We start from the raw sequence: 12812 nt of genomic DNA on the forward strand, positions 1-12812 counted from the left end.
CTTCCAACAGGCTTGAATTTTAAAGATGGTCTATATCTCAATGAAGAACGAAACAAAAATCCAGTAATTAAGTAATGCTGCTTAAACTGGCTGGTGCTGAATGTTTGCAAACACCTTCCATTGGGTAAGTGAGAGAGGCTGCTGTGCTTCCAGCAGATGGTAAGGAGTAAGGCAAGTTTGGGGCAGTCAACACAGCCCGTTGTGCTGAAACATCCACCCCCTGCATTTTGTTATAAGTCTGAAAGGAGACACAGAGGATTTTTATTGAAAAGGAAGGGGGAAATAGTTGTGCAGTGCCTTGGGAAGCTTATTTGTGGAGCAGAAGGTCCCAAGATATTCCTCTGCTCTGCACTTTATGGTCACAGGTCACACTATGCTCTGCACATTCATCATTTTGGGAGACAACACAGTGTATAAATCTTGTGCTGGACTGGATGTTCAACTGCCTACTCAGCTATGAGTATCAATGGGTCAGTCCCACTCATCAGCCTGCCTCACTGGAATGTTGTGAAATACTGCACATGTTGAAAATGTAATAAAATGAAAAATCACCACTGGAAAGCTAAAGGCCAGACTTCTGTCTGACAAAGGACATTCAAAAACGTATGCCCTGACACTCCTGCTGGTCTCTAAGGTGCAACTGGGCTCAACCATAACTTTGTCACTCGATGTATTCAAATGACCAGTCCCTCATATCTGCTTTTCATTTAATAGTTGGGAGGCCATTGCTATATACCTACAATTATCATCTTACTCATCAAAAGGTATTTTGCTCAGCTCTCTTTCATCATGAAGGAAAGTCAAACTATAGCTCTCCACTGGGGAGATTAATATATTCCACCTGCATCTGGAGCAAACAGATTTCTTCACAGGGAAGATGTGCAAGTCTCCTTTTTGCAAATTGCAAGCAGCAGTGGAAAGCAGAAGGACAGAGATGCTTGTCACTGCCTTTTTTAACAGGTGAAGAGGCCATTACTGTTAGGATCCAAGAGCACCAGCCAGGAGTGCATCACACACCCTGAAATTCCTTCTATAGGTAAACAGAGTTTTGTCATCTCAGGATAAAATTCCTGCGATAACCTCCACATCTTGATTGCATAATCAAGCATTTTAGTGGCTCATCCAAGGTGGACCTCAGATGGCGCTCCTTGAATGGGCACTCTGATTCATACCGATTACTATCATAATTGGGAGGTCCACATCCACCCATTTTGTCAACAGTAACAGGCCCCAGTGGTGCCTCTAGAGTGCATTCATAAACAATTGAAAAAAGCCTCACCTGGGAGAAAACTTGTCCTGCCACCGTCCATAGAGCTTGTGCTACTGTTGCAGCGTCTTAAAACAGGGCTTAGAGTCACTTACATCAAAACAGAACATTCATGTCTCAGTCAGCAGTTTACCTAATAGGCTTCTTGCCAAACATACTTCATGCAGCCGTAGCTGCTAGGCAACTCTGGAAAACTCAGCTAATGCCATTAAAGCAATGAACAAAGACCAGGAAAGGAAGCCTGCACAACACTGGTTATTGAACCTCATGCAATTCACACAACCGCAGCACCACAGAGGCCACTGCTGTGACAGCAGACTCCCGAAGGGCTTCATATCAGAATCACTGCAAAAATATTGCACACAGAAGGGGAAAGGGCTGCATTTCTCTGCTCTTATGCCCAGTTTTAAAAATAACTAGATTTACCCATAAAAGTATGCTAACAAAGTAATTAAATGTGTGTCACACACTGAGCCCCATTTGCATTCCTTAAGACAGTATGCCATGATATTCCATTATTCCGAAGTGCTGCTGTAAAGAAATACTCTATAAGGCAGACCACCCTAGGCCAAGGATCAGAAAAGTTACTTATCTTCCAACGAAATAATAATAGCTCTCCATTATTTCAGGCCAGGATGCAGAACTACACAAAGGTCGTTTCTGAAATTTCAGTTCCAATTAGGCACAATCATTAAGATAAACATCTGGATGGGGGACCACCAAAGTAGTCTAGAGTTGATACACAGAGGCAGGCAATGGCAAACCATCTCTGAACTTCTCTTGCCCTGAAAACCCTATCAAGTTAGCATCAGTTGGTTGTAATTTGATGCCACTTCATCAACCACCATTAACAACAAAAGACCATCAAGCCTTCCCAACATTGTAGAGGAAGACCAGATAAAAGGGTCCCCCCCCCAGGATGCCGTTTTATATGCAGCACCATTGTCTTATGCGCCCTGCTGTATTCAATATGTTTTGCTAATACAGCTTATTGCCGTCAACAGATTTTTTATTATTATTTTTATTTATTAAATTTCTGAACTGTCCTTAGAAACTGGCTCAGGGTTTTCAGTAATGCAGCCAGAGGTACAGTTCACGCATGAACATGCATGCCTTTGCTCTTTAGCCATTAGAACACATGTCAAGAGTATCCTTTCTAGAGAGCAGCATAATTTTGCTCTAGGGATGGAAGGCAAGGCCCAGTTTCAAGCAGCACACTGCACATGCTGCATACTGTTATGGATTGAAAACAGAAGCATGTTGAAAGAGAAAAAAGAACCTAGATTCACACACCCTTGCCACTTCCTGCTGATAAGGACAATTCCTGGCACTGGTTGGTCAACCATCAGTTGGAAAGCATCCCTGATACAACACAGCAGTTAAGTATCTGCACATACTAGGACTGCCTATCAAATCTACAGATACTGTGAAACTATGCTGCCTTGCTTTATATTCCACAGGGCTGGGAAATTCTGAAACAAAACAGTCCCTGCTGTCTTTTATAGAACTGTGATCTTCCGGAATAATGGGTATTATTTTGACATATTTGCAATACATGATCAGACCTAGGGGGAAATATTCCATTTGTCATCGCAAAACTAAAAAATACCTTGAGTGCTATCATGCTCAGCAGGAAACTGAGCTCACTTTACTCCCGGAGTAGAGTGGATACATATTGACTTATTCTAAGTGTGATTATATGAAAATGGAGATTGGGTTGCGGAGTCAATAGTTCTGGGGTTAATTTACTCCTGGACTAGGGTTGCCAACTTCCAGGTGAGACCTGGAGATCTCTCCAGAATTACAACTGACATAGACAGCAGGTCCCCTGGAGAAAATACCTGCTTTTAAGGCTGGATTCAATGGCTTTATATTCCACTGAGCTCCCTCTCCAAACATCATCCCCAGAATCTCCAGGAATTTCCTTGCCCTTACTTGAAAACCACATCCTAGACATTGAAAATGTGTATTTTACAGCATCAAATGAGCCTCTAACAATCATGCTTAACAGAATGACTCAGCATCTGCAGTCTCTTCTTCCCCCTGCCCCACTTGTAGTAACTTGGAATGAATGGCTGCTTCAGTCACATGTTTTCTGCTAATTAGTCACCTCACATACATGTTTTCCTTCCCTCCTGCCAACCCAGGAGAATGGACAGACAACTCAATAAGATGTGTTTGTACAGCTGCTTTTATGGCTTTTATGGGCTCAAGATACATCTAGCACTGACAGGCCCAGTCACTGATGGGGCTCCTATATCATTACAACACGATGTCACATGACTTTAATGGTGACTTACCCCTATGTACATACATGAGAACACTGCCTGTGGCATTTAAAAAAAATCTTACAGACTTTCTTTTACCTTCTCTTCAAGGATGCACAAAATCCAGAGCCTTATTTTAGAAACATTTATGAAAACTCCCTAAAGGTGCATTCATACCAGGATTATTTCATGCTATTTCTGCTGGCTTCTACTGAAGGGTTACTACTTAAAATTTCACAGAACAGCCTTCCTGTATGCACTGCATTTCCTGAGTACTTCAAAGGAACAAGTTTTATACAGTTGGTGCAAGACACCTTATTATGGGACTCTTTCTGGTCATTGTGATGGTGGAAGGGTAGAATCAGGCCATCAGAAAAATCAGGTGCAGTTTCCCTGGCCATTGTAGCACAATTCCATGGAAAGACACACCCGATGACACTTCATTTCTGCACAATTCTTAAAACTACTAGGAATAAAGCCAATTGTAGTGGAAATACAATGGGCGCTAGCAGGTGGTGCGGCTTCCTGTGGGGTGCTGGCAGGGGTCCCGGGAAGCGGCCCTGTACCAGCAGGGCTTAGTAAGCGAGGGGTCCTGGGGGCAAAGCAAGGAAGAGGCGAGGTCAGGTTTAGGAAGGGAGGACAGCGTAGAGGGCAGCACGAGGTGTACCTGAGGGAGCGGCCATCTTGGGGTGCGGTCAGCAGCTCGGCGGCGTCCTTGTAGTGGCGTTGGGCGGCAGGAAGACGTGCGAAGGGAGGCCGTGGCGTGTTGGGGCGGCTCGTCGTCGGCGTCCTCGTCTCGGCATCCATCTTGGAGCGTGGGCGGCGGCCTGTCCTCATCCTCGTTGTCTGCGCGGACCACAGCGGCGGCGGCGAAGTGTGTGAGAGGAGGGCAAGCGGGTAAGGGGGGCTAGGAGGTCGGGGCGTCTGCACGTCTGCAGTGGGGAAGCTCGGGGACAGGCGGGGAAGCGGCGAGGCGCAAGTGGGGTGGGGGGAAGTGTGTGGGCGGCGGCAGCCGTGGCAGGACATCGGGGATCGGGGTGGAGGACAGGGAGGGCCGTCCAGGGTGCGGGTGGGAAGGGTGCGTTTGTCGGGGGCGGCCAGGCGGAGGATGATCGCGTGGGGTTGCCGGGGAAGGGCATTCCGTGGGTGGAGGGAAAGCCATGTTCCCGAAGCCCAGGGAAGTGGGGCGAGGCTCCTCCCTTGCGGCCATCCATGCCGGATGGCGGCTCGGGCAGAGTGGAGTCTGTGGCGCGGCGTCTGGGAGATGGGCCAAGTGTCCAACAGGGAGGTGCACTTCGCGCACCTCCCAATTGGACACTTGGCCCTGTAGTACCAATCGGAGGAGCAAATCAGGAGCCGCTTTGCGGCTCCTGATTCGCTCCTCCGAGTTTTTATTCCGGACAGAGCCCGCCCTAACTCCTCCCCAACAGCCCTTACTCCTTTATTTAATCCGCTCCACTGGAGCGGATTAAAGATGGGACTGAAATCCATGGGCAATTGATTTGGAGGATACACAAGAATTTCTTCCCACAACATGCATCATTATTTTATTTATTTATATTTATATACTGCCGCTCTCCAAAGTCTCGCGGCAGTTTACAGAAATTCATAAAAACAATGAAATCCCATAAAACCCATTAAAACATAAGATCGCAATGGCGGATAATAACTCACTCCCCTCCCCCCATCCAGCAAGGTCTATTACTCTCTATCTGGGAGTGAGGGACTTAGTTGGTTTTGGCTAGAGATGCACAGCTGACAGCGCCGGAAGTCGCCCTGGCCTCAACCATATACCTGGCAGAAAAGCTCCATCTTGAAGGCCTTGCGGAAAGCTGACAAATCCCAAAGATCCTGCAGCTCTTCCGGGAGCTCGTTCCACCAGGTTGGGGCCAGGGCTGAAAAAGCCCTGGCCCTGGTTGAGGCCAGACGTATGTCCCGGGAGCCCGGGACCACCAGTAAATTCATACCCGCAGAGCGAAAAGCCCTGCGGAGGGCTTAGTATACGGAACTCACTGCCACAAGATAGGGTGATACCTATTAGAATAGGAGACCTTTAAAAAGGCTTTTAGGTAGTTACTAAACAGAACCAACATATGCAGGAGCAGTATAGCAGTTCTAAGGGCAACACAAAGGAGGACTGTTGCCTTCATGTTTGCAGGCTTCCTGGAAACATCTGGTTGGCCATTGTGGCAAACAATATGCTGAATGAACTAGAATATGGACCTTTATCTGATCCAGTAATATGTTCCTTGAAGGTTTTTCAGATTGTGCACCAGAAATTCCACTATAAGATATATATAAGAGCCAGTGCCAAACTAGGATCTGGGTGGCCCATGTTCAAATCACATCCCCACTCTGTCACAGAAGCTTGATATACATCCAGAACTAAGAACTATCAACATCCAGAACTAACAATCCCTAAACTTGTTCTTAAATCCTTCTTGACTACAGCACAAATCCAGGATAATGTGACTTCTAATTCAAGGAGAAAGCTGTGCTTGAGTTTATGTCTAAGGGAGAAAGGCTACAGAGAACGGACAGACTGCTCCCATTATTTACAAGATCTGCTTGCCAGTCAGCCGTAATAGTATATCTAGCAACTGTAAACATAGAAAAGACCGAGAAAAAGCAGGCAGAGACCTGGCTGCACAGCCCCACTCAAACACACACACCCCTTTGCTGGAGATGGAGGGCAGGGCAGCCATGCATGAAGCCAAACAAATATCGCACAGGAAATTAATAGCATAAAGAGGAATGTCCACACATCTGCCATCTGTTCCATTTTCTGGCTTGAACCTTGAAGAAAATTACCAGCTCCCAGAATGATAACAAAAAAAGCCCTAAAAAATCACTTCAAATAATTAAGGGGGGGAGAACAAGGTAGTTGTCTGCAGAATTTTGAGGATTACACAACACAAACACTTTGGTCATCACCTGAGCTGCTATGGTTTATTCAGGAAATGTGTTTCAAGGTTAGGAATTCCCATCTTTATGCTAGCCTTCCTTCTGTGCCTTTAACAGCATCCTAAGAAGCAAAAATTAAACAGGTGCAGCTTTCCCCCTCATTATATCCATCACAGGAAAAGTTTTCTCAGCTTAACTTCTGCCTGCTGGGCTGCTGTAAAAGGCACAGAGCCAGGGGGAGAGCAACCTCAACTACCGAGGAAAATCTCTCTTGACTCATTGCTGTACACATTTTTCCCTTGTAAGAATTCGACAGGTAATATGATTCAAGAACAAAGAGGTAACATTCTGCTGGAGCCAACAGCTGCAGACTCACTAGCTATTGTGCCAGTTGAGAAACTACACAAAATAATTTTGAGTCCAGTGACACCTTTAAGACCAACAAAGTTTTATTCAAGCTATGAGTTTTCATGTGCATGCACACTTCCTCAGGTACCTGAGGAACTCCAAATTTGTTCTGCTGCTTCAGACCAACACGGTTACCCAGTTTAATCTACACTAAATAATGTTCTTTCACTTAACAAACAATAAGTACCATCTCACTGTCAAACACACATTTGCCCTAATCAAGGTTTGGGTTTCATTGTAATTTTAAGTCTTGGCCCTGACAGTGCTTCCTTCACTAGTGACATGGCAACCGTATTTTTAAATCTATATAGTCATACTTCACTTTGCTCCCCAACTAGAACCCAAAGCCACTTAGCATTTCTCCACTTCCTCTTTATTCTCTAAACATCCAGTTAGGTTAGGGTGACAGTGGCTGGCTCTCAGCCACCCAGTTAGCTTCCCTGAGAAACTGGGGGTTCAAAGCAGCCTCGCCTAGATCCTGTTCCAACACTAATCACTACACCATGCTGAGTCTCAGGTTGCTAAAGGTGCCACTGCAAGGCCAGAATAAAGACGGGATTCCTAAAACGAAGCTATTGTCTGCTGAATACCTAACTCAAGCATCTCTGATTGACAGCTGAAGATTTTATGTTGAGTAAGCCTGTATACATTTCATGGTAAGCTAAGCAGAATCTCAAGAGATGCAACTCGGTACAACAGAGTATTGCAGAGATGAGATTCTTTTCTTAGGGGATGCCAACTTTCCCCTCCAGACTCTGCGCCTAGACCGTGCTGAATGAATGAAACAAAAACGAAACCGGAGGCGATGCTTTTACAACCACTTTGCCTACAACAAAGCAAGCTTCATCGGCTTAACTGTCTTCCCGTCAGGCTGCCCTTAACGACACAAGAGCTGAGCGAGGGAAAACTCCGCTTTTTTTTTTTTCTCCTATAGAGACTGAGGAGTCCGTTCAGTCCGCCCTCCACGCCGGGCTGGTAGCTGGTAGCAGGTCGCGGCGGCGGCGGCGTGACGTCCCCGCCCTCGCACTCCGGGGGCTGAATTTCAACGCGGCCTGGCAAACAGCGCCGCGGGCCGGATGGGTAAGGCGGCCGGCATTTCTTTCCGCCCTCTTTTAATGGCACGCACGTGGGAGCGCCCCGAGACTCCCAGCATCATCAACAATAATAATCACTCATTAAAGCTAATGAGGATCCTTTGCACGCTTGTCACCAGGAACTTCCGTCCTGCGGCAGGCGCGCACCACTCGCCGGGATGCTCTAAACGTGAGGGCGCCGGTTTCATAAACAAGGCTGAACACACCTCCCCGCCGGGTGCAAAAAAAGCACGCAGGCCGGCGCAGCGCAACCCCGCTTGACCCGGCAGTTCCCCGGCTCAGCCGCCCAGCTTTCGGGAGTAACAGTTACATAAGCTCCCTCGCCGACTCCCCTCTAATCGCCCAGTAGCACCGCTGAGACGGGCAAGGCAAGAAAGCCCCCCCCCCCAAAAAACAAGATCACCCCTCCGCCGGGGGGCGCCGAGAAGGCCAGCGCCGCTCCCCTTTCGCCCCAATGCGGCCAGGCCGGCTGCTGCTTCCAGGGAGCTCTTTAAACTTCGAGACAACGCACCTCTCTTGCCTCCCTCCCTTCCCTAGGATCGCTCGCATTTTACACTCGGGATCCAGCATTTCTTCTACTCCATCACTCCTCCCCCCCCCCCCCCCGATCGTTCAACAATTAACCCAACGCGCTCTGTTGCAAACAAGCCCCAAAGTCCTGCGCACAACTCTCCGGCACCCCCGCTCTTCCCGGCGATCGGCGTTTTCCCTACCCCTTTGCCCATTAACCCCACGTTGCCCTGCCCTGCCCCCCCCCCCCGGGCCTTAATTCGGCTCGCTGCCTTGGCTCCTCTTGCCCCGCTTCGCTTCGCCGCTCCTCCGCGCCTTTAAGGTTAAACGGGGTTTCGCTCGCCCAGTGCCCTCCCGGCCTTTCTCTCACCTCTTCGCCCGCGACACGGGAGTTGCTCCTCCCGGCAGAAGAGACCCGCCCGCGCTAAGCATGGCCTCGGGACAACGCCGCCCGCCCGGAGCCCCGTGCCGACGCGTGTCCCCGTCTCTCCGGACTTACCGTCCCGTGAAGGTCAGACCACTCCGAGAAAAACCACCGAAGCCACTTGGGAAACTCGAGTCCACTCCGGTGACCTCGCTCTGCCGCGCCTTTCCCCGTCGCGCCGCCTCTTGTCACCGGATAGTCCACTGGTCACACTCCCTCCCCTGTCCGCTGCCCCGGGGCGCTCCGCTTTCCCCGGCCCCCCAGTGCGCGGCTACGGGCAGCTCTGCCTCCCCCTCATTTACTGTCACCTTCTCCCTCCTCAACTTCCTAGGTGCACCCAAAAGAGGGCAGCACTCGACTAGTTCAGGCCACGCCCCTTCGCCTGTGCTGTCTGCTGGGAAATGTAGTTCCAAGGGCCTCGTCGCGCGCTCTCTGGTTAGTCGCGCTTCGTCTCCTAGCTGGTTGGAAGCTGCTATTTCGGGAGCGCGCACCGAGCGGCGATGTTTACTGAGCGCTGAAGTTTTTGCGGTTCTTCCGCTTTTGCCGCATTTTTGCCCTCCCCCTCCCCCTCTAATTTAATCTTTCCCTTTCTAAGCCTGTTCTAAAAATGTCAGCATCATATAAGGGCTGCCAGCCTCCAGTTGGGGCCTGATATCCAGACAAAAGAGATCTGTTCCCTCGGAGGAAATGGCCGATTTGAAGAGTGGGCTCTGTGGCGTTATACCCTGCAAAGGTCCAGAAATTCCACCCTCCCCAGGCTCTACCCCCAGATCTCCAGTTTTTTAGATTAGAGGCTGCTGCTCTTAACTACACCAAGAAATTATATTTGATTCAAAGAGACTATTGGGTGTTCAGCCTCTTTCCCCAGAAGTTATTACAGCAAACAGAGGTTAGGAGAAAGGGCCCACACCAGAAGAAATCAGCTTGGCAATGTCTCTTGCCTAGTGTTTTGCCTGCTGAGGTTTTTCAGCAATAACACAGGCACCTGGAGTAAACACAAGAGATTCTAAAAAGCTTTGTCTCCCTGCACACTCCCCCCCCCATCCCATTTCAGGAATGACAGGGCCCCCATGCTCCACAACCCACCAAGTTTATATTGAACAAACACTGCAATGTACACTTAAATAGATGCATTAATCCAGCCAACAGCCTACATGCTTAAAACTGTATATGTAAATTGCCATGGGCCAGAGCCCACTTCATCTGATCCATGAACTATATGGAGGGTGGAAAGCCTGGTGAGCAGGGTAGCTGAAAGAGCTATGAAATGCAAGAGATGCAACCATAGCTGTAGTTGGTGATAATACAGTCTAGCTGTGCTGTAGTGTTGTCACAGATAATATTCCTGTTTGCTTGTAGTCCTTTGTTAGTGTAGGGCAGGATGTTGCTGTATAGTGTGTATGTATCACTGCCACCAGGATGGTATTCTGTTGGAGTCTGCCAGTGGTCTGTAGCTTACTTAAAAAGTCAGAATTCTCCAGCATATAACTCAGGGTATTGGCCACATTGCACTTGAGGTTGGTCCATACATTGCTATTGTTGTCCAAATAGCCCCCAGGGCACCCAGGGTTTGTATATTTTGAGTAGCTGATGAAACTATATGAAAATTGTATGTTGTTTTAAAATAGAATATCTATATATGATCAAGCTGCAACATCTCAGTTAAATCCCCCCCCCAATCAAATGTATGGTGGAGACCCAGTAAGCCAGTTGACACTGGATTCCTCCACAGCTTACGATTATTTGATGTAGGCAAGCATCCTGTTGTAAATTCCAAGGTTGTTCTAAAACACTTCCTAGTTTCTGCATAGGTAACAGGTCCAACAGACTTTCAATAAATCATTATCCTTGGACATCATCCATATAAATATAACACGAGTAAAACAAATGACTAATCAACAAGTTAAGTAGCTTTTACAGGTTTTTAATGAAGTCCACAAATCTTAACACCGCCTGCGGCGCTGTGGGCACCGCGGACTAAATAATTCAGTAAGGGCTTTAGGGGCGAGATGTGTCCGGGATGAGGAAGGGTCCAGATTGGACCCTTCCCCCGGACAATCGGAGGGACCAATTGGCAGGCACGAAGCGAAGCGCCTGCCGATTGGTCCCTCCGATTTCCAGCCCCAAGCAACTGCGAGGCCCAGTAAGGGAGTCAGGCAGCCGGCAAGGGAGCACCTGCCAGCCGCGCACAGCGCACCTCGCAGTTGCTCCTTTGCCGCCAGCCTGGTGCGCCAGGAGCCGGAGCATCAGGCTGCCACCTGCCGCTGCCACAACCACATCGCCCCCCCCCCGGCGCAGCCAGCCACAAGCCGACGCCACTGCAAGCTTCAGGACCGCCGCCGCCAGCTGTGGCCTGCCCCACGGACCAACAGCTACCCAGCTCCTGCAACGAGGTAGGCACCGCCCTCATGGCGCGCCCTGCTAGTGCCCACTGGATTTTGACTGCAGCAGGCTTATTTACTAGTAGGAACATAAATCTTCTATATAATAAACTATATAATCTATAATAGATTGTGGCGCAGAGTTGTAAGGCAGCAGACATGCAGTCTGAAAGCTCTGCCCATGAGGCTGGGAGTTCAATCCCAGCAGCCGGCTCAAGGTTGACTCAGCCTTCCATCCTTCCGAGGTCAGTAAAATGAGTACCCAAACAGTAATGACTGGGGAAGGCACTGGCAAACCACCCCGTATTGAGTCTGCCATGAAAACGCTAGAGGGCGTCACCCCAAGGGTCAGACATGACTCGGTGCTTGCACAGGGGATACCTTTATCATTTATAATCTATAATAAACTATAAAAAACTTCAGTGCTGCTTATTGAAGCCACAGAAGAACCTTCACTCGAGAGGGAAATTATAAATGTGGCATTGTTTAAATCCTTAAGTCTCAAATAATAGGGCACAGATGTACAAGAACAATCATGGAAGCCTCATTGATAATTTGTCAGCCTGCCATGTATAGGAGCTGATGACAAAATCATGGGTTTTTTTGGGGGGTGGGGTCCCATGGTGGAATATGTGCAGTAATAAAGAAAGGAGTGTGCCTGTCAACATCAGCAGAATGCCTTTTTCTTCATGGTTCATAATTATAGTCAGCACTCACCCACATACTCCAACCATGATAAAAGCCTGAATTAGCTGTTTGCCATGAGAAAACAGAAATATGTTTGAGATTAGGACAGTTTCCAGATAACCAGACACAACTTGTTTGACCTTGTATCAACAGCACCATCTTTAGAATGTAAGCACATTTCTGGGTGGGAAAATTGACCAAGACCCACTAGGTGGCAATATTACAATGCAGATCATCATGTTATCCACCTGTATGTGTTAAGATTACCAATTGCTCCCCTCCCCCTCACAGTCCAGCAATGCAGATGTTCACACACAAGCTGGCACATGTATCACTTGCTGGATGAAGACACTATAAACATAATGTACAGATGCTATCAGTTTTCACTGCTTTTTGTGAGGCACATATTCTTATTTCCCTTCAAAGCCATCCAGAATGTGGATATAACCTGAAATGAGCTGGGGTTCCTTGAAGCCTGAAAAGTGTTTCAGGAGTTATTCCATGGTCAAAAAGATGGAAAGGGCTGGTTTAGACTATTGGACTACAAACATAGAGACCAAATTCACACTCTGCCATGAAGCTCACTAGGTGATCCTGGGCACGCAGCCTAACTGCCTCACATCATTTTGAGAATAAAATAGGGAAGGAATAGGAATGTATTTTGCTCTGAGCCATCATGAAAGACAGAGCTGCTATTTTGTGCTGCAAAATCCTCACTCTGCCATGAAACTCGCTAGGTGACCATGGGCCAGTCGCACTCTTTAGCCACTTATATGTTGAGGTTCTTCTGAGGATAACATTATGTGTAGTGCTTTGAGCTCCCTGGAGAATAGAAAGGATTTTTTTTTAATCAAATAATAATTAACTATT

The 12812-nt window shown here is 48.0% G+C and overlaps 1 protein-coding gene across 2 annotated transcripts in view; it reads right to left on the minus strand.

Moving 5' to 3' along the window:
- The window catches only part of TFEB (transcription factor EB), an 87832-nt gene extending 78630 nt beyond the window's left edge, over nt 1-9202 (minus strand). Inside the window, exon 1 of one of the 2 annotated variants that reach the window (XM_077334549.1) lies at nt 8950-9202. The gene's annotated coding sequence lies outside the window, so the exon portion shown is untranslated. Of the gene's footprint in view, nt 1-4201; nt 4784-8949 lie in introns of those variants that run through there. The other variant, XM_077334550.1, reaches the window with a different exon arrangement.
- Between the last annotated feature and the right edge of the window lie 3610 nt (nt 9203-12812).

This window comes from Paroedura picta, chromosome 4 (genome assembly GCF_049243985.1).
Source record: "Paroedura picta isolate Pp20150507F chromosome 4, Ppicta_v3.0, whole genome shotgun sequence".
Lineage (NCBI taxonomy): Eukaryota > Metazoa > Chordata > Lepidosauria > Squamata > Gekkonidae > Paroedura > Paroedura picta.